A 26,848-nucleotide genomic window follows, 5' to 3' on the forward strand; every position below is an offset into this window, starting at 1 on the left:
ATCACACCAGCCTCCTTCTCTTCCTGAGAAATAGGCTGGAGGCTCTGAATGGGCTATCCCTGTTCTTCTGCAATAGAGACAATGAGCTGAATGACTTCCTCATATTCCTGTGAAAACAACGTGAGGTGCTGAATGAACACTTATTTTACTGTGGCAATGTGCAGTGTCAAGCAGTGCTGTTACATGAATGTTACTAACACTTTAACAGCACACGCCTCATTGGAGTCTGGGTTTTGCTGCACATGGACACAGGCTGGTTCAGGAGCTGACGGGGGGACAAAATGTTCTGAATATTGTGGAATCTCCAGTGACTATCCCCACTTCTGATTTTATGGTGGGGAGGGTGGGGAGACATTGATGAAGCAGCTGAAGATATTTGTGAAGAGGAAGCTACCCTGAGGATCTCCCACAGAGCTGACCCTGGACTGAGATGATGAACATCTTCATTTGTGACATGTTTGAATCCAAACACAGGAGACTTTACTCTGATTCCCAATAAGTCCAGTTTTGATAAGCTCCTTGATGTCAACAGAAGGCAACCACTGCCTTGATATCAGGGCCAGTAATTTTTACCTGAACCCCTGTGTCAACCTCTCTTGTTCATTTCAGTAAGCCATGATATCGTGTTTTAGTCATGGGATTGAATGTCAGGGTTTCTCTTCTCAAGAGAGCTTATTGGAGAGTTCGATGACTGGAAGTATTTGAAGAGGAGGTAGATGGATATTGATCTGTCAGAGAGTTGAGGGCGATGAAGAATTGGGTATGAAAGAGGATTTGAGACCAAGAGCAGATCAGCCATGATCTTAGTGAAGGGCAAGGCAGGCTTGGGGAGTGAACGACCTGCCCCTGTTTCTGATGTTCTCACATTCTGTTATTGGAAAGTTAGTGGGTTTCATTTTCATGGATGTTCTGTTATTGTATATTGCAGTCAGTGAGACCAGAGGATTTTGTGAGCTGTCGCTGGGTGAGATTTGGGGGCTGGATTCAGTGAATCTGGGTCTACAACATGACCAACAAATGAAGCACAAGTTGCAGAGAGGGGAAGCCCTGTAAAGGGAGATGGGTCTTTTAATCCCAGCCTGGGTTAATCACCTACATTTCCCAAATCACCTCAAAGCGTGTGTGACAGTCTTGAAGGGCCAAATGGTCTCCTCTGTTTCTGTGCATCAGGTTATAGCAGCAAGTAGCCTCCAATTTCTCCTGTTTCGCTGGTTTGAGGGACTGAATGGAACGCAGAAATATGGGACGGAGGAGCAGGAGTGGATCATTAGAGACTTTGAGCCGTCTCCACCGGGAACTCAGATTGTGGATGATCAGGTTGTAGTCTCTGCCTCACTTTCCTGACCCATTATCCATGAGTCACTTGCACGTCAAAGATTTAATTAACGCAGCTTTCAATCAATGTGAACAATAGAGGCACGATAAACTCCAGTGAAGAGGATTCCGACTTGAAAAGTACCTTCAGAATTTTTCGCCGTCGCTCTTAGAGAATTAGAGAGTCATGCAGTGTGGAAACAGAACCGTAAAACCGACCTGTTCTCTACGATCAGATATCAAATCTGATCTAGTCCCATTTGCCAGAATTTGGCCAATATCCCCCCTCTTTCAGATATTTTTAAAAGGTGTGATTATAACCGTCTTCACCACTTCCTCTGACAGCACTTTCTGTACACACACCCCTCTCTGTATATAACATTCACCTTCAGTTCTGCTCTAAATAATTCGCCCTCTCGCCATCAACCTATGTCCTCTTGTTCTGGACTCCCCTATCTCGGGGAGCAGAATGTGGCTGTTCTGAATATCCATGCCCCTGATGGTCTTATAAACCCCTATCATGCCACCCCTCAGCCTCTGACACTCCAGGGGGAAACACGTCAACGTAATCAACCTCTCCCGAAAGCTCAAACCTCCAGTCCTGGGACATCCGTGTAAATCCTTTCTGCAAACAACCAAGATGTGCGCAGTATTCTTAAAGTGGCCTCACCAACATCCTGTACAGATGGAACATGCCACCCCAACACCTATAGTCAATGCTCTGATTGATTAAAGTAAATGTGCCAAATGTGTTTGCACCAGTCTGTCTACCTGCGACTCCACTTCCAAGGAACAGCGCACCTGCAGTCCTAGGTCTATTTGTTTCACACTACTCCCCAGGACCTTACCATTAAGTGTATAATTTCTGGCCTGATTTGCCTTTCCAAACTGCGAAACCTCATATTTATCGAAATTAAGATTCATCTGTCACTCCTTGTCCCTTTGTACCATCTATTTGTGGTCTCGTTGTACTCTGAGATAATCTACCACAGCACCTTTCTGATGTAATCAGTAAACTTACTAACTATAGCCCCAATATTCACATCTATATCCTTTACATAAATGATGAAATGCAGTGAACTCAGCACTGGTTCTTGCAGCACATTGATGCTCACAAACCTCCAGACTGAAAAGTGTACCACTTCCTTCAAGCCAATTGTGACTAGCTTCTTCTCTGCCCCATGTGACCGAACCTTACTAATCTGTCTACCAATCTGAATGTTGGGAACACTTTGCTGAGGTCTGTATAGACAATGTCTACTTTTATCAATCTTCTTTGTCACCTTTTCAATAAACTCAACCAAATCAATGAGACATGATTTCCCATACAGAAAGCCACGCTTTTTACCCTGATCAGCCCTTGCCTTCCCAAATGTATGTAAATCCTGTCCTTCAGGATCCCCTCCAACAATTTACCCACTATTGACATCAGGCTCATCGGTCTATAGTTCCCCAGCTTTTGGGGTCCCTGTTTTTTTTTCTAGTGCCACTCCTCCACTGCTCACAACAAATGTTAAATATAACCAGGTTGGTGTTATGGCCGATGATATCGGTCTCAGACTGGGTCAGGGTCAGTTTTAGCAACAAGTCAGGCTAGTTTCTTTAATCGCTAAAATCACACGTTTATGATCCAGAGCAATGTTACTCAAACTATGATGGAAAGATGAATGGCAAACTGGTTGGGTATTGCAAATATATAATCGATATTTCCCTGTTTAAAATACTGATGCACACTCACTGCAATTTGAAGTTGAAAGAATTTTGTCCAAATATTAGTGTCACTCGTAACAAAAGGAAAAATTGCGAGAATGTCCAAAATGTGATTCTGCTTCTGAAGATATTCTAGATTAGATTACGCACAGTGTGGAAACAAGCCCTTCGGCCCAACAAGTCCACACCGACCTGCCGAAGTGCATCCCACCCATACCACTACATTTACCCCTTGTCTAAAACTACGGGCAATTTAGCATGGCCAATTCACCTGACTTGCACATCTTTGGACTGAGGGAGGAAACTGGAGCACCCAGAGGAAACCCACGCAGACACGGGGAGAATGTGCAACACCACACAGTCTGTCGCCTGAGTCGGGAAATTGAACCCGGTCTCTGGCGTGGTGAGGCAGCAGTGCTAACCACTGTGCCACCGTGCCGCCCACTAAGATATTCTACTGGCACAAGCTGCTAGCAATGGGATTTCATCATGGGACAGTTGGATTTGGCTGAATTCCCTTTGCATTAGGCAGTGAGGAGATTCCAATGAATTCTGGTCAGAAGTCGCCCAAAGGGTAGCACAGTGGCTCAGTACTGCTGCCTCACAACACTAGGAATGTGGGTTCGATTCCAGCATCGGTTTACCATTTGCGTGGTGTTTGTACATTCCCCTTTGTCTGTGCGAGTTTTTCATGGGTGCTCCAGTTCCCTCAAACTGTGTGCGTTAGGGGGATTGGTCATGCTAAATTGTCCGTAGTGTTCAAGGATTTCTAGGTTAGATGCATCAGTCAGGGTTAACTATCTGGGAAGGTCACTTTTTTGAAGTTGGTTTGGACTTGTTGGGCCGAAGGACCTGTTTCCACACTGCATGAATGGTTTAAAAAGGAGAATGGTAATGATGACTAGAGAGGTGTTTTTGTTTATGCTCACACACATTGCTGTGATGAGGAATAATGTGGGAGAGACAGCCTATAATAGGCCGATTTCTGCACTGTCAGAGAGTCAGTGTTAAGGTAGCGCTTCACTGTCGAGGGTCACTATTGAGGGAGTGCTGCACCATCAGAGGGTCAGTACTGAGGGAGTGCTGCACTTTCAAAGGGTCAGTACTGAGGATGTGCTGCAATGTCAGAAGGTCAGTACTGAGGGAGTGCTTCACTGTCAGATGGTCAATACCGAGGCATTGCTGCACTACTAGAGGTACAGGGTCGAGACAGTGCCACACTGTCAGAGGATCAGCACTGAAGGACTTCTGCTCTGTCGGAGTGTCAGTACTGAGGGAATGCTGCAATATCGGGGGTCAGTACTAAGGGAGTGCTGCACTGTCAGAGGGTCAGAGCTGAGGGAGTGTCGCATTGTCAGAGGGTCAGGACTGATGGAGTGCCGCACAATCAGAGTGTCAGTGCTAAGGGAGTGCTGCACTGTCAGAGTCAGTACTGAGGGAGTGCTGCACTGTCGGATGGTCAACACTGAGGGACTGCTGCACTGTCGGAATGTCAACACTGAGGGAGCACCCCACTGCCAGTGGGTCAGTACTGAGTGAGTCCTACACTGTCACAGGATCAGTACTGAGGGAACGCTGCACTGTCAGAGGGTCAGGACTGATGGAGAGCCGCACAATCAGAGTGTCAGTGCTAAGGGAGTGCTGCACTGTCAGAGAGTCAGTACTGAGGGAATGCTGCACCGTCGGAGTGTCAACACTGAGGGGGCACCGCACTGTCAGAGGGTCAGTACAGAGAGTCCTGCACTGTCAGAGGGTCAGTACTGAGGGAGTGTTGCACTGTCAGAGGGTCAGTATTGTGGGAATGCTGCACTGTTAGGGTGTCAGTACTGAGGGAATGCCGCAGAGTCAGAGGATTAGTACAGAGAGAATGCTGCACCGTCGGAGTGTCAACACTGAGGGAACACCGCATTGCCAGATGGACAGTACTGAGTGCGTCCAGCACTGTCAGAGGGTTACTACTGAGGGAGCGCTGCGCTGTCAGAGGATCAGTGCTGAGGGAGTGCTGCACTGTCGGATGGTCAGTATTGAGGGAGTGCTGCACTGTCAGGGGGTCAGTACAGGGGGAGCACTGAATGGTCAGAGGGTCAGTAGTCAGGGACTGCAATGTCAGAGGGTCAATATTGAGGGAGATCTGCACTGTCAGTGAGTCAGTACAGAGGCAGTGCTGCACTATCAGAGGGTCATTACTGAGAGAGTGCTGCACTGTCGGAGTGTCAACACTGAGGGAGCACTGCACTGTCAGAGGGTCAGCATTGAGTGGGCCCTGCACTGTTAAGGGTTCAGTACTGATGGTTTGCTGCACTGTCAGATGGCCATTACTGAGGGAGTGGTTCACTGACCGAGTATCAACACTGAGGGAGCGCTGCACTGTCAGAGTGTTAGTACTGAGGGAATGCTGCACTGTCAGAGGGTCAGTACTGAGGGAGTGCTGCATTGTCAGAGGGATAGTACTGCGGGAGTGTTGCACTGTCAGTGGGTCAGTAAAGAGGGAGTGCTGCACTGTCAGACTGTCAGTACTGAGGGACTGCACTGTCAGTGGGTCAGTACTGAGGGAGCGATAACGTGTTGGGTTGGTCAGTGCCAAGGGAAAGCTGCACTTTTGGAGCATCAGTACTGTCAGAGGTCAGTACTGAGGGAGTGTCGCACTGTCAGAGGTTTAGTCCCCAGGAAATGCCAAACTGTCAGAGGGCCAGAACAGAGGGATTGCCACACTCTCATAGTGTCAGTACTGAGGGAGTGCTGCGCTCTAAGATGGTCAGTACGGTGGGAGTGCTGCAGAGTCAGAGGCTCATTTCTGAAACAGTGCTGCAGTGCCAAAAGGATCAGTGCTGAGTGAGTGCTGCACTGTTGGTGGGTCAGTACAGAGCAATCGCTGCACTGTCAGGGGCGCAAGACCAAGGGAGCGCTGCCCTGCCTTAGTGCCAGCATGCAGGGAGTGCTGCATCGTCAGAGGATCAGTTCTGAAGGCATGCTGCACTGTCAGAGTGTCTGTACTGAAGCAGTGCTGAACTGTCAGAGGTCTGTAGTGAGCGTGCGCCACACTATCGTAGGGTCAGTATAGGGCCACTGGCTCACTGTCATAGGGTCAGTACTGAAGGAATGGTGCAGAGTGAGAGGGTCACTAGTGAGGAAGTGCTCACTCACTGAGGGTCAGTTCTAATGGATCAGCATGCTGTCAGAGTGCGCACTGTGAGGGGGTTAGTACTGTGGGAGCGTCACGCTGAGTGTTTGACAGTCAGTACTGAGGGAACACCGCGCCGTGAGAGGGTTAGTACTGAGGGAGCACCGTGCATTGTGTCACAGGGTCAGTATTGAGGGCCTGCTGCATTGCCAGAGGGCCAGTACTGAGAGTTGCTACACTGTCAAAGAGTGAGCACTGTCAGATGTTCAAGCCAGAGGGAATGCCGCACTGTCAAAGGATTTGTACTGAGAGAGCACTGCACCATCAGAGGGTCAGTACTGTGAGAACACTACATTGTCAGACGGTCAATACGAGACACTGCAGCACTCTCATAGGTACAGGATGGAGACAGTGCCACACTGTGAGAGTATCAGCACCGATGGACTTCTGCTCCGTCTGAGAGTCAGGAGTCAGGGAATGCTGCCATATCAGAGGGTCAGCACTACGGGAGTGCTACACTGTCGGAGGATCAGTCCTAAGGGAGTGCTGCACTGTCGGAGGATCAGTCCTAAGGGAGTGCTGCACTTTCAGAGAGTCAGTAGTAAGGGAATGGTACACTGTCAGCGGGTCAGAACTGATGGCGTTTCGCAATGACAGAGGGTGAGTACTGAGGGAATGCTGCAGCATCAGAGGGTCAATGCTAGGTGAGTGCTGCACTGCCAGAGAGTCAGTACTCAGGGAATGCTGCGCTGTCGGAGGGTCAGTACTTAGGGATTGCTGCACTGTCAGAAAGTCAGCAGTAAGGGAGTGCTGCACTGTCAGCGGGTCAGTAGAGCAGGAGTGCTGCTCTGTCAGAGTGCCAGTACTGAGGGAGTGCAGCACAGTCAGAGGGTCAGTACTGATTCAGTGCCGCACTTTCGGAGGGGCAGTACTGAGTTAGTGCCGCACTGCCAGAGGGGCCATACTCAGGATTTGCGAAACTTTCAGAGGATCAGTACTAACGGAGTGCTGCGCTCTCAGAGGGTCAGAACGGAGGAAGTACTGCAGAGTCAGAGGCTCACTTCTGAAGCAGTGCTGCAGTGCCAAATGATCAATGCTGAAGGAGTGCTGCACTGTTGGTGAGTCAGTACAGAGCGATCGCTGCACTGTCAGGGGCGCAGGACCAAGTGAGTGCTGTCCTGCCACAGTGTCAGCATGCAGGGAGTGGTGCACCGTCAGAGGATCAGTTCTGAAGGCATGCTGCACTGTCAGAGTGTCTGTACTGAAGGAGTGCTGCACGGTCAGAGACTCTGTACTGAGGCAGTGCTGAACTGTCAGAGGGTCTGTACTTAGGGATTTCTGCGCTGTCAGAGAGTCAGTGCTAAGGGAGTGCTGCACTGTGGAGGCTCACTATTGAGGGAGTGCTGTACCGTCAGAGGGTCAGTACTGAGGGAGTGCTGCACTTTCAAAGGGTCAGTACTGAGGGAGTGCTGCACTGTAAAAGCGGCAGTACTGAGGCATTGCTGCACTATCAGAGGGTCAGTACTGTGAGAACACTATTCTGTCAGACGGTCAAGGATCAGAGGATCAGTTCTGAAGGCATGCCGCACTGTCAGAGTGTCAGTACTGAATGAGTGCTGCACGGTCACAGGGTCAGTGTCGAGGGAGTGCTCACTGTCAGAGGGTCTGCACTGAGGGATTGCTGCACTATCAGAGATACAGGGTCGAGACAGTACCACACTGTCAGAGGATCAGCATTGATGGACTTCTGCTCTGTCGGAGGGTCAGGACTGAGGGAATGTTGCAATATCAGAGGGTCAGTGCTAAGGGACTGCTGCACTGTCAGAGAGTCAGTACTGAGGGAGTGCTGCACTCTCAGAGGGTCAGTGCTAATGGAGTGCTGCATTGTGGAGGGTCACTATTGAGGGAGTGCTGCACCGTCAGAGGGTCAGAACTGAGGGAGTGCTGCACTGGCAGAGGGTCAGGACCGAGGGAATGCTGCGCTGTCGGAGGGTCAGTGTTAAGGGAGTGCTGCACTGACAGAGAGACAGCAGTAAGGGAGTGCTGCACTGTCAGCGGTTCAGTACACCGGGATTGCTGCTCTGTCAGAGTGTCAGTACTGAGGGAGTGCTGCTCTGTCAGAGAGTCAGTTCTAATTAATGGCAGCACTTTCGGAGGAGCAGTACTGAGTAAGTGCCGCACTGTCAGGGGGTCCATACTTAGGTTTAGCTGCACTGTCAGAGGATCAGTACTGACGGAGTCAGAGGCTCACTTCTGAAGGAGTGCTGCAGTTTCAAAGGATCATTGCTGAGGGAGTGCTACACTGTTGGTGGGCCAGTACAGAGAGATCGCTGCACAGTCAGGGGCGCAGGACGAAGGTAGTGCTGCACTGCCACAATGTCAGCATGCAGGGAGAGCTGCACCGGCAGAGGATCAGTTCTGAAGGCATGCCGCACTGTCAGAGTGTCAGTACTGAATGAGTGCTGCACGGTCACAGGGTCAGTATCGAGGGAGTGCTTCACTGTCAGAGGGTCTGCACTGAGGGATTTCTGCACTTTCAGACAGTCAGTGCTAATGGAGTGCTGCATTGTGGAAGGTCACTATTGAGGGAGTGCTGCACCGTCAGAGGGTCAGAACTGAGGGAATGCTGCACTTTCAAAGGGTCAGTACTGAGGGAGTGCTGCACTTTCAAAGGGTCAGTACTGAGGGTGTGCTGCAATGTCAGAGTGTCAATCCTGAGGGAGTGCTGCACTGCCAGACGGTCAGTCCTGTGAGAATACTATTCTGTCAGACGGTCAATATCGAGGCATTGCTGCACTATCAGAGATACAGGGTCAAGACAGTGCCACACTGTCAGAGGATCAGCATTGATGGACTTCTGCTCCGACGGAGGGTCAGGACTGAGGGAATGCTGCAATATCAGAGGGTCAGCATTAATGAAGTGCTACACTGTCAGAGGATCAGTCCCCAGGGAGTGCTGCACTGTCAGAGAGTCAGTAGTATGGGAGTGCTTCACTGTCAGCGGGTCAGAACTGATGGAGTGTCGCACTGTCAGAGGGTCAGGACTGAAGGAATGCTGCAGTGTCAGAGGGTCAGTGTTAAGGCAGTTCCGCACTGTCAGAGAGTCAGTACTGAGGGAATTCTGCGCTGTCGAAGGGTCAGTACTAAGAGAGTGCTGCACTCACAGAGAGTCAGCAGTAAGGGAGTGCTGCACTGCCAGCGGGTCAGTACAGAGGGAGTACTTCACTGTCAGAGGGTCAGTACTGTGAGAACACTACACTGTCAGACGGTCAATATCGAGACATTGCTGCACTATCAGAGATACAGGGTCGAGACAGTGCCACACTGTCAGAGGATCAGCATTGATGGACTTCTGCTCTGTTGGAGGGTCAGGACTAAGGAAATTCTGCAATATCAGAGGGTGAGCACTAAGGGAGGGCTACACTGTCGGAGGATCAGTCCTCAGGGAGTGCTGCACTGTCAGCGGGTCAGTACACTGGGAGTGCTGCTCTGTCAGAGAGTCAGTACGGAGGGAGTGCTGCACTCTCAGAGAGTCAGGAGTAAGGGAATGTTTCACTGTCAGAGGGTCGGCGCTGAGGGAGTGTCGCACTGTCAGAGGGTCAGTATTGAGCGACTGCTGCAGTATCAGAGGGTCGGTGCTATGGGATTGCTGCACTGTCAGAGACTCTGTACTGAGGGACTGCTGCACTGTCGGAGAATCAGTTCTCAGGGAGTGCTGCACTGTCAGAGAGTCAATAGTAAGAGAGTGCTTCACTGTCAGATGGTCAGAGCAGAGGGAGTGACGCATTGTCAGAGGGTCAGTACTGAGTGAGTGCCGTACTGTCAGAGGGTTTGTACTGAGGGATTTCTGATCTATCAGAGAGTCAGTGCTAAGGGAGTGCTGCATTGTCGAGGGTCACCTGACAATGAAACCTGAAAGCAACAACACCCCCAGATTCTATGGACTACCCAAAGTATACAAACCAGACATCCCACTCAGACCCATAGTATCACTACCAGGGACACCAAAATACAAACTGGCCAAAGAACTACAAAAAAACTGGAACACCTAGTCAGCGGATCCAAACACTCCATACAATCAACACAGGAATTCTTGGACATCATCAGGAATACACACATAGACAAAGAAGAAACCATGGTATCATTCGACGTGACGGCACTGTTCACATCGATTGACAAAACCCTAGCCAGAGAAACAATAGCCAACCTACTGGACATACATAACAGAACACAGGAGGCCGAACCTATCAACAAGGACGGCTTACTTAAACTACTAGACCTGTGCCTCACCACACACTTTACATTCAACAGTCAGATATACGAACAAATCAACGGAACACCCATGGGATCACCAATCTCGGGACTCATAGCAGAGGCAGTTATGCAAAGGTTAGAACATACAGCCCTACCACAAATCCAACCCAAACTCTGGATCAGATACGTCGATGACACCTTTGTAATCATCAAAAACACAGAAATAGAAAAAACACACCGAATCATCAACGCCACACTCACAGGAATACGATTCACAAGTGAAGAGGAAAAGGATAGCCAACTCCCATTCCGAGACGTGTGAGGAGAGAGAACACCCAACGGAGAATTCACCACAAGGGTACACAGGAAACCAACACACATAGACCAAGTCCTAAACTATGAAAGTAACCACCCCAACACACACAAACGAAGCTGCATCAGGACACTATTCAAAAAAGCCACAACACACTGCAGTACACCAGAACTGCGAAAAGAGGAAGAGGAACACCTATACAAGGTATTCGCCAAAAACGGATACCCACGCAACTTTATCACCAGATGCCTAAGAGATAGACCACGGAACGAGGACATGCCACAACCAAAAGGACTAGCCACACTACCATACGTCAGGAGCGTCTGAGAACTGATAGCCAGACTACTGCGACCCTTAGGACTCATAACAGCACACAAGCCAACTTCCACACTCAGACAACAACTCACTAGAACAAAGGACCCAATAGCCAGCACGAGCCAAACTAACGTAGTTTACAAAAATACCATGCAAGGACTGCACAAAACACTATATAGGACAAACAGGAAGACAGCTAACAATCCGCATCCGTGAACATCAGCTAGCCACAAAACGACACGACCAGCTATCCCTGGTAGCCATACACTCAGACAACCAGGAACATGAATTTGACTGGGAAAACACTACCATCATAGGACAAGCCAGACAGAGAACAGCCAGAGAATTCCTAGAGGCATGGCATTCATCCATAAACTCCATTAACAGACACATGGACCTGGACCCCATATACAAACCACTACAGCTGAAACTGACACCCGGAAGCGGCAAGAACATCCATCAACAGACACATCGACCTGGACCCCACATACAAACTACTACAGCTGAAACTGACACCCGGAAGCGGCAAGAACAAACCACTATAAATACCGGAAGAAACATCCAAGCAGCGCTTCACAGGTGGCTCCAATAGCACTGATGATGTTCCCTAGCCAGGGAACGAAACGTTTGCAGCAAAAACTTCCAGCTCGGCGAACAGAACCACAACAAGGGTCACTATTGAGGGAGTGCTGCACCGTCAGAGGGTCAGTACTGAGGGAGTGCTGCACTGTCAGAGGGTCAGTGCTGAGGGAGTGCTACACTGTCAAAGCGTCAGTACTGAGGCATTGCTGCACTATCAGAGGGTCAGCACTGTGAGAACACTGCACGGACACACGGTCAATATCGAGGCATTGCTGCACTATTAGAGATACAGGGTTGAGACAGTGCCACACTGTCAGAGGATCAGCATTGATGGACTTTTGCTCTGACGGAGGGTCAGGACTGAGGGAATGCTGCAATATCAGAGGATCAACACAAAGGGAGTGCTACACTGTCGGAGGATCAGTCCTAAGGGAGTGTTGCACTGTCAGAGAGTCAGTAGTATGGGAGTGTTTCACTGTCAGCGGGTCAGAACTGATGGAGTGTCGCACTGTCAGAGGGTCAGGAATGAGCGAATGCTGCACTGTCAGAGGGTCTGCACTGAAGAATTTCTGCACTATCAGAGTGTCAGTGCGAAGGGATTGCTGCACTGTCGATGGTCACTATTGAGGGAGTGCTGCACCGTCAGGGGGTCAGTACTGAGGGTGTGGTGCAATGTCAGAGGGTCAGTACTGAGTGAGTGCTACACTGTCAAAACGTCAGTACAGAGGCACTGCTGCACTATCAGAGGGTCAGTACTGGGAGAACACTACACTGTCAGATGGTCAATACCGAGGCATTACTGCACTATCAGATGTACAGGGTCGACACAGTGCCACACTGTCAGAGGATCAGCACTGATGGACTTCTGTTCTGTCGGAGGGTCAGTACTGAGGCAATGCTGCAATATCAGAGGGTCAGTAGAAAGGGAGAGCTGCACTGTCAGATATTCAGTACTGAGGGAGTACTGCACTGTCAGAGAGGCAGTAGTAAGGGAATGCTTCGCTGTCAGAGGGTCTGTACTGAGGGAAAGCCGCAATGTCAGAAGGTCAGTAGTGAGGGAGAGCTGCACTCCCAGAGGGTCAGTGCTGACGAATACTACACTGTCGGAGGATCAGAATTGAGGGACTGTTGCACTGTCAGATGGTCAGTAGTGGGGGAGTGCTGCACTGTGAAAACTTCAGTATGGATTAAGTGCTGCACTGTCAGAAGGTCAGTTTAGAGGGAGTGCTACGCTGTCAGTGGGTCAGTACTAAGGGAACGCTGCCCTGTTCAGTTGCTCAGTGCCGAGGCTTCACTGTTGGAGCATCAGTACTGTCAGAGGTCAGTACTGAGGAAGTGTCGCACTGTCAAAAGATTAGTCCTCAGGGAATGCCAGACTGTCAGAGGGCCAGTACAGGGGGATTACCACACTCTCAGAGCGTCAGTACAGCGGGAGTGCTGCTCTGTCAGAGTGTCAGTACTGAGGGAGTGCTGCACTGTCAGAGCGTCAGTACTGAGGGAGTGATGCACTGTCAGAGGGACAGTACTGATGGAGTGCCGCACATTCGGAAGGTGAATACTGAGGAAGTGCGGCACTGTCAGGGGGTCAGTACTGTGGGAGTGCTGCGCTCTCAGAGGGTCAGTACTGACGGAGTGCTGCGCTCTCAGAGGGTCAGTACGGAGGAAGTACTGCAGAGTCCGAGGCTCACTTCTGAAGCAGAGCTGACAGTGCCAAAGGATCAGTGCTGAGTGAGTGCTGCACTGTTGGTGGGTCAGTACAGAGCGATCGCTGCACTGTCAGGGGCGCAGGACCAAGGGAGTGCTCTCCTGCTATCGTGTCAGCATGCTGGGAGTGCTGCACCGTCAGAGGATCAGTTCTGAAGGCACGCTGCACTGTCAGAGTGTCTGTACTGAGGGAGTGCTGCACTGTCAGAGGGTCAGTACTGAGGGAGTGCTGCACTGTCAGAGGGTACTGAGGCAGTGCTGCACTGTCAGATGGTCAGTTCTGAGGGAGTGCTGTACTAACGAGGGTCACTATTGAAGGAGTACTGCACCGTCAGAGGGAGGCGGTATGTGGAACCTCACTGCCGTCAACATATCACCTTCAGCCTGACTCTCACTTCCCCAACACACCGCCCCCAGCTTGACCCCCACACTGCCGTCCAACACACTACCCCAGCCTGATCCTCCCTGCCGCCCACACATCGCCCCAGCCTGACAGTTACCGACGTCCACACACCGCCCACAGCCTGACAATCACTGCCTTCTAACACCGCCCCCAGCCTGACCCTCACCGATGTCCACACACTGCCTCCCGCGTGACACGCATTGCCCACACATCATCCCCAGCCTGACCGTCACCACCGTCCACACACTGCTACAAGCATGACCCTCACCTCTGCCAACACACGGCCCCCAGCCTGACCCTCACCGCCGTCCCCACATCGCCCACAGCCTAACTTTCATTGCCTTCCAGCACCGAGTCCAGCCTGCCCCTCACTGCCGCTCACACACTGCCTCCCACGTAATTTACATTGCTATCCACACACCGTCCCCAGCCTGAACCTCACCACTGCACAACACTGATCCTAGCCTGACCCTCACTGTCGTCCACAACCTCCCTCAGCTTGACCCTCATCGCAGTCCACACACCGCCCCCGCGTTGAGCCACACTTCGGTCCACACACTGCCCCAACCTGACACTAACCGCTTTACACACACTGCCCCCAGCATGACCCTCACCGCCGCTTACATACTGCGCCCAACCTGACCCTCACTGCCTTCCAACACCGCCGCTAACCTGACACTCACTCCCGCCAAACACCGCCCACAGCCTGACCCTCACTGACGTCCACACACCCCACCCAGCCTGACCCTCACTGCCCCGCGCACCACTCCCAGCCTGACCCTCACTGCCGTCCACACACCACTCCGAGACTGATCTTCACTGCCGCCCACACACCGCCCCCAGCGTGACCCTCACTGCCATCTACAAACCAACCACAGCTTGACCATCACCAACATCCATACACTGCCCCCAGCCTGACCCTCACTGATGTCCACACTCCTCCTGACCTGTGTGACGCGCATTGCTGCCCATGCACCATCCCCAGCCTGACCCTCACCACCGTCAACACACCGCCCCCAGCCTGACCCTCACTGCCCCTACACACTGCCCCAGCCTGACCCTCACTGACATCCACACATCGCATCCCCATGACCCGCATTTCTGCCCTCACATTTGTCCCCAGCCTGACCCTCACTCCTGTCCCACACCGCCCCCAAACTGACTCTCACCATTGCACAACACTGATTCTAGCCTGACACTCACAATCTCACAACACCGTCCCCAGTCTAACCATCACCATTGTCCACACACCGCCCCGAGCCTGACCCTCACTGACCCCCACACACCACCCCCAGGCTGACCCTCACTGCCATCAACATACCGACCACATCCTGACTCTCACTGCCATCCACACACTGCCCCCAACCTGACTCCCACTGATGTTCACACACCGCCTGACCAGCACGACATACATTTCTGCCCACACATCGTCCCCAGCCTGACCCGCACTCCCGTCCACACACAGCCTCAGCCTGACCCTCTCAGATGTGCTCACACCGTCTCCCGCGTGACATGCATTGCTGCCCACACATCATCCCCAGCCTGACACTCACCGCCATCTACACACCGCCCCCAGCTGATGCCCACTGCCGTCCACACAATGTCCCCAGACTGGTCCTCACCGCCATCCATACACTGCTCTCGGCCTGACCATCACTGCCATCCACACTCCACCTCCCGCCCACACTCCGTCCACAGCTTGACCCTCACCATCGCAAATAGGCCACGGCAAGACTGCCCCTCACTACTTTCCACACATCAACCCCGACCTGACCCTCACCAGTGTCCACACACTGCCCCCACCCTGACCCTCACTGGTGTCCACACACTGCACCCAGCCTGACTCTCACTGTGTCCACATTCCACCCTAAGCCTGACCTTCACCGCCGTCCACACACAGACCCCAGGCTGATGCTCACTGCCTTCCACACAATGTCCCCAGACTGGTCCTCACTGCCTTCCATACACTGCTCTCGGCCTGACCCTCACTTCCAACCACACTCCACGTCCCGCCCACACACTGTCCCCAGCTTGATCCACACTGTCGCCCATACACCACGCCCAGCCTGACCACTGACTCTCATCACTGTCCACACTCCGCCACACCCTGACCCTCACTGGTGTCCACACACAGCCCCCAGCCTGACAGTCAGCGGTATCCACACACCGCCCCAAGCCTGACCTTCACCGTTGCTCATACACCATCCCAAATATGATCCTCACCACCATCTACACTCCTCCCCCAGCCTGACCATCACTGATATCCACACACCGTCTCCCGCGTGACATGATTGCAGACAACACACTGTCCCCAGCCTGACCCTCACCGCCATCTACTCACTACCCCCAGATTGACCGCCACCGACGTCCACACACCGTCACCAGCCTGATCCTCACCGTCATCTACACACTGCCCCAGCCTGATGCTCACTGCCGTCCACACCATGTCCCCAGACTGGTCCTCACCGCCATCCATACAATGCTCCCGGCCTGACCCTCACTGCCATCCACACTCCACCTCCCGCCCACACACCGTCCCGAACTTGACCCTCCCCATCGCCAATACGTCACACCAAGCCTGACCCTCACCACTGTCCACACACCACCCTCGACCTGACCCTTACCACCGTCCACACACCGCCCCCAGCCTGACACTCACTGCTGCCCAACACTGCCACAGCCTAACCCTCACCGGTGTCCACACGCTGCCCCCACTCTGACCCTCATCGGTGTCCACACACTGACCCTCACCGAAGTCCACACACCGCCCCAAGCCTGACCTTCACCACCATCCACACACCGATCCCAGGCTGATGCTCACCGCCATCCACACAACGTCCCCAGACTGATCCTCATTGCCATCCATGCACTGCTCCCTGCCTGACCCTCACTGCCATCCATACTCCACCTCCCGCCCACACACCGTCCCCAGCTTGACCCTCAACGTCGCCAATGCACCACGCCCAGCCTGACCCTCACCACTATCCATACATCACCCCAACCTGACCCTCAACGCCGTCCACACACCGCCCCTAGCCTGACACTCACTGTCACCCAACACTGCCACAGCCTGACCCTCACCGCTGTCCACCTACCGATCCCAGCCTGACCCTCACTGCCGCCCAACATAGCCCTTAGCCTGACCCTCACCGCTGCTCACTCACCGCTCCCAGCCTGACCCTCACTGCCACTAACACAACATCCCGAGCCTGACCCTCTCTGCCATTCACACACCATCCCCAGCCTGACCCTTACCAACGTCCACACACTGCCTCCCGTGTGACGTGCATTGCTGCCCACAAACCGTCCCTACCCTGTCCCTCAGCGCTATGCACTCACCGTCCCCAGCGTGACCCTCACCAACTTCGACATACGGCCAGCCACCTGATGTGCACCGTTGCCCACACGCCATCCCCAGCCTGACCCTCATCGCCATCCACAAACAATCCTCAGTTTGACCCTTACCGCTGCACAACACTGCCCCCAGCCTAAACCTCACTGCTGCCCACCACTGCCACCAGCCTGGCCGACACCACCACCACAGACCGCCCCCCGACTGACCCTCACTGCCACCCACACACCGTTCCCCAGCCTGACCCTAATCGCCTTCCACTCACTGCCCCCAGCCTAAACCTCACTGCCACCCACACACTGCCCGCAGCCTGGCCCTCACCAACGTCCTCGCACCGCCTCTCGTGACACGCATTGCTGACCACACACCGCTCCAACTCTGACACTCACCATCGTCCACACACCATGCCTACCCTGACTCTCACCGATGTCCACACACACCACCCGAGCTTGACCTCACTGCCGTCCACATCCTGCACCCAGCCTGACCCTCAATGCCCCAAGTACCGTCCCCAGCCTGACACTCACCACCATCCCCACACTGCCCACAGCCTGACTCTCTTTGCATTGCAACAGCGCCCCTTTCTGACCCTCACCGACGTCTACATATCGCCTCCCGCGTAACATGCATTGCCCACACGCCGTCCCAAGCCTGACACTCACCGCCGTCCACACACCGTCCCCAGCCTGGTCCTCACCGCTGCCCACACATTGCCACCAGCCTGACCATCACTGCCCCCAGACACCACCACTAGGCTGACCCTCACTGACGTACACCCACCGCCTCCCGCCTGGCGTGCACTGCTGCCCGCACACCGCCCCAAACTGACACTCAACGCTTTCTACACAAAGCCCAGAGCCTGAACCCTCACTGCTGACAACACACCGCCCCTACACTGACCCTCACCGCCGTCCACACCCCATCACAGGCTGACCCTCACTGCTGACCACACACTGCCCGCATTCTGACCCTCAATGACGCACACACATTGCCCCTTGCGTGAAGTGCATTGCTGCCCACACACCGTCCCCAGATTGACCCTCACCGCCGTTCATTCACTGCCCCCAGCCTGAACCTCAATGCTGCCCACACACTTCTCCCACCACCGCAAGACTGACCCTCACCACTCTCAACACAGCCCGCAGCCTGACCCTCACCGCCGTCCACACACTGCCTCCTGCGTGAAGCGCATTGATCCATGCTCACCGTCCCCAGCCTGAACCTCACTGCTGCACAACACTGATACTAGCCTGAGCCTCACCGTCGTCCACAGCCACCCTCCGCGGGACCCTCATCGCCGGCCAGACATCGCTCCTGCATTGAGCCACAATTCAGTCCACACACCACCCAATCCTGACACTCACCGCTTTCTACACAGCGCCCCAACCTGACCATCTCATTGCCGCTGACACACCGTCCTCTGCTTGACCCTCACTGCCGTCCACATACTACCCCATCCTGCCGCTCTCTGCTGCCCACACACCGCCCCCAGCCTGACATCACTGCCACCCACAAACTGCCCCCCGCGTGACATGTTTTGCTGCCTACACACCGCCCCCAGCCTGACACTCACCGCTTTCCACTCACTGCCCCAAGCCTAAACCTCACTGCCGCCCACACACCGCCCTCAGCCTGTCCCTCAACAATGTCCTCATACCGCCTCCCGGGTGACGCTCATTGCTGCCCACACGCCATCCCAAGCCTGACCCTCACCACTGCCCACACAGCGCGCCCAGCCTAACCCTCACCGACGTCTACACACCGCCCCCAGCGCGACCCTTACTGCCTTCCACCACCGCCGCAGCCTGACCCTCACTGCCCCCACACCGCCCCCAGCCTGACCCTCACCGCTGCCCACACAGCGTGCCCAGCCTAACCCTCACCGACGTCTACACACCGCCCCCAGCTCGACCCTCACTGCCTTCCACACACCGTCCCCAGCCTGACCCTCACCGCCGTCCGCACACCGTCCCCAGCCTGATCCTCACCGCTGCCTACACACAGCCGCCAACCTGACATCACTGCCGTGCACACACTGCTTCCCGCGTGACATGTTTTGCTGCCCACACACTGTCCCTCACCGCTGTCCACTCACTGCCCCCAGCCTGAACCTCACTGCCGTCCACACATCGCTCCCAGCCTGACCCTCACTGCCTTCCAACACCGCCCCCAGCCTGACCCTTACCGATGCCCAGCACTGTCCCCAGCCTGACCCTCATCATCGCCAATACACTGCCCCAAGCTTCACTCTCACTGGAGTCCACACACTGCCCCCAGACTCACCCTCACCTGCGTCCACACTCCGCCCCCAGCCTAACCTTCACCGCCGCCCAACATTTTCCCTAGCCTGCCCCTCACCACTGCCCAGTACTGCCCCCAGCCTGACCCTCACCGATGCCAAACACTGCCCCCAGCCAGGCCGTCACCGACGCCAACACGCCCCCCCAGCCTTACACTCGCCGCCGTCCACACACCTCTCTGACCCAGACTCTCACTGCCATCTACACACCGTGCCCAGCCTGACCCTCACCGCTGTCCAATACCAAAGCCAGCGTGACCCTCAACGATGCCCAACACCGCCCCCAACCTGGCCCTCATTGCCTTCTACACAGCGCGCCCAGCCTGATCCTCACCACCGCATGCCCCAGCCAGACCCTCATTCCAATCCACACACCGTCCCCAGCCTGACCCTCACCGCTGCACAACACTGATCTTAGACTGACCCTCAACGTCACAGAAAACCGCCCTCAGCCTGACCCTCATACCGCCCCTGCAGTGAGCCGCACCGCCTTCCACACACTGCCCAATCCTGAACCTCACCCTTTCCACACACTGCCCCCAACCTCGCCCTCACTGGTGCCCACACACAGCCCCCAGCCTGACCCACACTGACGTTCCCACAACGCCCCAGCCTGACCTTCACTGTCAACCATACACCGCCCCATCATGAACCTCACCGCCGACCCCACACTGCCCACAGCCTGATCCTCAGCGATGTCCAAACACCGCCTCATGCAAATCACACGTTGCCCACATTCCATCCCCAGCCTGACCCTCACCGCAATCCACACACCGTCCCCAGACTGACCCTCATTGCTGCTTACACGCTGGACCCAGCCTGACCCTCACCGATGCCCAACACTGCCCCCAGCCTGACCATCACTGACCCCACACATCGCCCCCTGCCTGACCCTCAGTGACGTCCACACACCGCCTCCCACGTGACACGCTTTGCTGCCCACACACTGCCCCATCCTGTCCCTCACCGCTGCACAATACTAATCCTAGCCTGATCCTCACCGTCGCCCAACACCGCCCCCAGCCTGACCATCACTGCTGGCCCCAGCCTGACCCTCCCCGCCGCCCACACACCGCCCACAGCTGGACCCTCACCGCAGTCCAGCGTCCCCAGCCAGACCCTCACTGTGACCCACACCCTAACACCAGCCTGACCCTCACTGATGTCCACACACCACCTCCCATGTGTCGCACATTGCTGCGCACACAACATCCCCAGCCTGACTCTCTTCAACATCTATTCATCTTGCCCAGCCGGACCCTCACTGCCTTCCAACACCGCCCCCTGCCTGACACTCACTGCCACCCATACACCACCCACAGCCTGACCCACACCGCCGCCCATCTCCCTCAGGCTGACCCTCACTGTGAGCCACACACCGGACCCTGCCTGGCCCTCACCACCTTCCACACAGTCTCTCCAGACTGACCCACACCGCCGTCCACACAACTCCCCAGCCTGCCCCTCACTGCCGTCCATACCACCCCCGCTAGTCTGACCCTCACCGCCGTCCATGCTCCTTCTCCAGCCTGACCCTCACTGCAGTCCAACACCGAACCTAGCCTGACCTTCACTGCCGCCCTTACACTGTCCCCAGCCTGACCCTCACTGCCATCCACACGCCGCCCCCAACCTGACTTTCACTGCCACCAACATACCGCCCCCAGCGTGTGCCTCACTGCCGTCCCCACACGCTGACCCAGCCTGACCCTCACCGCTGCGCACACACTGCCCCAGCCTGTCCCTCACTGATATCCACACACTGACTCCTGTGTGACATGCATTGCTGCCCACACACCATCCCCAACCTGACCCTCACTGCCATCCACACTCCACCATTCCCAAAATGCCCCCAGACTGACCCGCGCTGACGTCCGCGCACTGCCTTCCGCATGACACGCATTGCTGCCCACCCACTGTTCTCAGCCTGACCCTCACTCCCCTCCACACACCGCCCCCAACTTGACCCTCACAGCTGTACAACACTGATCCTAGACTGATCCTCACCATCGCCAAAAACCGCCCCAGCCTGACCGTCACTGTCACTCCCAGCCTGACCCTCACCACCGTCCTCACAACGCTCCCAGCCTAATCCTAACTGCCGTACACACACCACCCACAGCCTGATGCTCACTGACGCCCACACACTGCCCCCAGCCTGATCATCACTGCGACCCACACACCGCCTCCCGCATGACGCGCCTTGCTGCCCACACACAGTCCCCAGCCTGACCCTCACAGCGACCCACACAATGCCTCTCGCATGATGCGCATTGCTGCCCAAACATCGCCCCCAGTTTGACCCTCACCGCCGTACACACACCGCCTCCCGCGTGACCAACTTTGCTGCCCATCCACCACTCCCAGCCTGTCCCTCACCGACGCCAACACAACCCCGCCAAGCCTAACCCTCGACGCTGTACACACACCACCCCCAGCTTGACCCACACTGATGCCCAACACTGCCCCCAGCCAAACCCTCACTGACCCCATCATGCCCCTCCAAACATGACCCTCATTGCCGTCCACAAACCGCTCCAAACCTGTCCCTCACTGCTGTCTGCACACCGCGGCCAGCCTGACCCTCACCTCCGCACAACACTGCCTTAGCCAGACTCTCACTCACATCAACAAACCGCCCCCAGCCTGACCCTCACCATCACCCAAAACCACCTGCATCCTGACGCTCACCGCAATCCACACACCTCTCCCACGTTGAGCCACACCGCGTTCCACACACCGTCCCCAGCCTGACCCTCACTGCAGCCCACACACTGCCCGCAGCCTGACACTGACCTACGTCTGCACACCGCCTCCCGCATGACGCGCATTGCTGCCCACACAACGCCCCCAGACTGACCCTCATGGCCACCCACACACCGCCCCCAGCCCAAGTCTCACCGCTGTCCAACACCGAACCCAGCCTGACCTTCACTGCTGCCCACACACTATCCCTAGCCTGCCCCTCGCTGCCACCCACACACTGCCCCCAGGCTGACCTTCACTGCCGCCCACACACCGCCCCATCCTGAACCTCACCGCTGCCCACACACCGCCCTCAGCCGTGCACTCACCGCCGTCCCCACACCGCCCCCACCCTGATCCTTACCGCCGGCTGCACACCGTCCCCAGCCTGACCCTCACAGCTGCCCACACACTGACTCCAGCCTGACCATCACTGCTCCACACACCGCCTCCCGCGTGACCCGCATTGCTGCCCACACACCACCCCCAGCCTGACCTTCACTTCCGCCCACACACTCTCCCCAGCATGACCTTCACTGCCACCCACAAACTGCCCCCAGGCTGACCCTCACTCCCGTTCACACACTGCCCCAACCGGAACCTCACAGCTGAACAACACTGATCCTAGCCTGAGCCTCAGCATCGCCCAATGCTGCCCTCAGCCTGACGCTCACCGCCTGCCACACAACGTCCCTCCCTGACTATCAACGCCGCCCACACACCGCCCCCAGCCAGACCCTCACCACCACCACCCACACACGATCCACAGCCTGACCCTCTCCGACGTTCACACACCGCCTCCCGCGTGACCCGCATTGCTGCCCATTCAGCATACCCAGCCTGATCTTTACCGCCATCGACACACTGCCCACAGCTTGACCCACACCACCATATAAACACCGCTACCAGCCTGACCCTCACTGCGTTTCAACATCGCCACCAGCCAGACCCTCACCGATGACCACACATTTCCTCCAGTGTAATGCGCATTGCTGCCCCCAGCCTGACCCTCATCATCGCCAATGCACTGCCCCCAGCCTGACCCTCACCGCCGTCCACACACTGCCCCCAGGCTGACCCACAGTGCTGCACATCACTGCCCCCTGCCTGAACATCAACGCCGCCCACACACCGCCCTAGCGTGAACCTCACTGACACCCACACACCGCCTTAAGCCGTGCACTCACCATCGTCCCCACACCACCCGCACCCTAACCCTTACCGCTGTCTGCACACCGTCCCCAGCCTGACCCTCTCTGCTGCCCACACACTGACCCCAGCCTGCCCATCACTGCTCCACACACCACCTCCGCTTGATGCGCATTGCATCCCCAGTTTGACCTTCACTGCTGTCCACATACTGCCGTCCACACACCGCCCCCAGCCTGTCCCTCAATGCCCCCACACACTGCCCTCAGCCTGACCCTCACCACCATCCACACACCGCCCCCAGCCTGTCCCTCAATGCCCCCACACACTGCCCCCAGCCTGATCCTCACCACCATCCACACTCCGCTCCCAGCCTGACCCCCTTTGCTGTCCACACACCGCCCCTTGCCTGATCCTCACTGATGTCCACACTCTGCCCCAATCTGAACCTCACCACTGCACAACACTGATCCCAGCCAGACCCTCACCACCGCCCACACATCATCCACAGCCTGACCCTCACCACCGTCCTCACGCCACCTCCAGCCTGACCCTCACTGTCACTCACACACTGCTCCCAGCTTAACCCTCAACGCCGCCCACACCTCCCCCAGCCTGACTCTCATCGACGTCCACACACCGCCTCCCACGTGACACGCATTGCTGCCTACACACCACCCCCAGGCTGACCTTCACTGCCGCGCACACACTGTCCCCAGCCTGTACCTCGCAGCCGTCCAACACCGAACACAGCCATACCTTCACTGCCACCCACACACTGTCCCCAGCATGACCTTCACTGCCAGCCACAAGCTGCCCCCAGGCTGACCCTCACTCCCGTTCACACACCGCCCCAACTTGAACCTCACCGCTGAACAACACTGATCCTAGCCTGAGTCTCAGCATCGTCCAATACCACCCCCAGCCTGACCCTCACCGCCGCCCACACACCGCCCCCAGCCTTACCGTCACTGCTGCCAACATACCGCCCCCAGCCAGACCCTCACCACCGCCCACACACCATCCACAGCCTGACCCTCACCGACATCCACACACCGCCTCCCATGTGACCCACATTACTGCCCACACACCGTACCCAGCCTGATCCTCACCGCCATCCACACACTGCCCACAGCCTGACCCACATCACCATAAACACACCGCTACCAGCCTGACCCTCACTGCCTTTCAACATCACCGCCAGCCAGACCCTCACTGACGATCACACACTGCCTCCAGCGTAATGCGCATTGCTGCCCCCAGCCTGACCCTCATCGTCAATACACTGTCCCCAGTCTGACCCTCACCGCGTCCACACACTGCCCCCAGGCTGACCCTCAGTGCTGCACTTCACTGCCCCCTGCCTGACCCTCACCGCCGTCCACACACCGCCCTTAGCCTGACCCACAGCCATAGCCTCAGTACGACCCACCCAACTCCCCTAGCCTGAACCTCATCGCTGCCCACTCACCACCCCCAACCTGAACCTCCCTAGTGTGCAAACACCCCACCCAGCCTGAGCCCCATCATCGTCCAACACACTGCCCCGGGGCTGACAATCAACACTGTACACACACTGCTCCCAGCCTGACCCTCATCGCCGCCCAACATAATCCCCAACCTGAACCTCACTGCTGCCCAACACTTCTCCAGACTGACCCTCACCGCCATCTACACTCCGCTCCCAGCCTGACCCTCTTTGACATCCACTCACCGCCCCTTGCCTGTCCCTCACTGATGTCCACACTCTGCCCCCAACCTGAACCTCACCACTGCACAACACTGATCCTAGCCTGATCTTCACCATCGCTCAACACCGCCCCCAGCCTGACACTCACCGCCGTCCACACACCACCCCCAGCCTGACCCACACCACCGCCAACACACCGCTCCCAGCCTGACGCTCACTGATGTCCATATACTGCCTCCAGTGTGACGTGCATTGCTGTCCCCGGCCTTATCCTCACCGCCGCACACACACTGCCCCCAGCCTGAACCTCACCGTCTTCCAACACCGTCCCCAGCATGACCCTCACTGCCATTCACACACTGCCTCCAGCCTGACCTTCACTGCCACCCACAAACTGCCCCCAGGCTGAGCCTCATCGCCGCCAACACAAAGCACCCAGCTTGACCCTCACCGCCGTCCCCACACCACCCACAGACTGACCCTCACTAACACCGCCCCAAGCATGACCCACAACGCTGTCCACACACCGTCTTCAGCCTGACTCTCACCACTGCCCACACACCGCCCCCAACTTGACTATCACTGCCCCCACACACCGCTCCCAGCCTGATCCTTACTGCCGTCCACACACTGCCAACCACACACCGCCCCTAGCGTGACCCTCACTGCCTGCATTCACTGCCTCCAGCATGACCCTCACTGACGTCCACACACCACCTTCCACATGACGCCCATTGCTGCCCACAAATCGTCCCCAGCCTGACCCTCACTCCCGGCCACACACTGCCCCCAACCTGACCGTCACAGCTGCATAACTCTGATACTCGCCTGATCCTCATCATCGCCCAACACCGCCCCAGCCTGACCATGAACGCCACCAACACTCCACCCTCAGCCTGACCCTCACCGCTTAGCACACACTGCCCACAGCCTGACCCTCACTGCCGCCCACACACCACCCACAGCCTGACTCACATCACCCACAGTCTGAACCTCACTACGATCCACGTACCTCCCATAGCCTGAGCCTCACCAGCACCCACACACCGCCCACAACCTGACCCTCACTGCCGCCCACACACCACCCACAGCCTGACCCTCACCGCCGTCCACACACCGTCCAGCCAGACTCTCACTGCTGTCCAACACCACCCACAGCCTGAACCTCACTGCCGCTCACATAACACCCACAGCCTGCCCAACACCACCACCCACCGCCCCCAAGCCTGACCCTCATTGCGACCCATACACCGGTCCCAGCCTGACCCTCATCGCCATCCAAATACCGCCCCTGGACTAACCCTCACTGCCGTCCAAACGCCGTCCCAAGACCGACCCTCATTGCCGCCCAACACTGCCCCAGCGTTGCCCTCACTGCCGTGCACACATCCCCCATAGGCTGACTTTTATCGCTGCCCACACACTGGCCCCAGCCTGACCCTCATCGCCATCCACACACCGCCTGCACCCTGACACTCTCTGCGACCCACACACCTCCCCAGCCTAATCCTCACCACCGTCCACACACCTCCCGCAGCCTGACCCTCACTGCCGCCCACACACTGCCCACAGCCTGACCCACACCGCCCCCCACCGCCTCCCAGCCTGACCCTCACTGCGACCCATACACCGGGCCCAGCCTGACCCTCACCGCCATCCAAACACGGCCTGCACCCTGACCCTCACTCCGACCCACACACCTCCCCCTGCCTGATCCTCACCACCGTCCGCATACCTCCCCCGGCCTGAGCCTCACAGCCGCCCACATACCGCCCAAAGCCTGACCCTCTCTGCCGCCCACACATCACCCTCAGCCTGACCCACATCACCCATAGCCTGACCCTCTCTGCGACCCACACACCTCAAGCCTGATCCTCACCACCATCCGCACACCTCC

The sequence above is a fragment of the Hemiscyllium ocellatum genome, chromosome 46, assembly GCF_020745735.1.
Source record: "Hemiscyllium ocellatum isolate sHemOce1 chromosome 46, sHemOce1.pat.X.cur, whole genome shotgun sequence".
NCBI lineage: Eukaryota > Metazoa > Chordata > Chondrichthyes > Orectolobiformes > Hemiscylliidae > Hemiscyllium > Hemiscyllium ocellatum.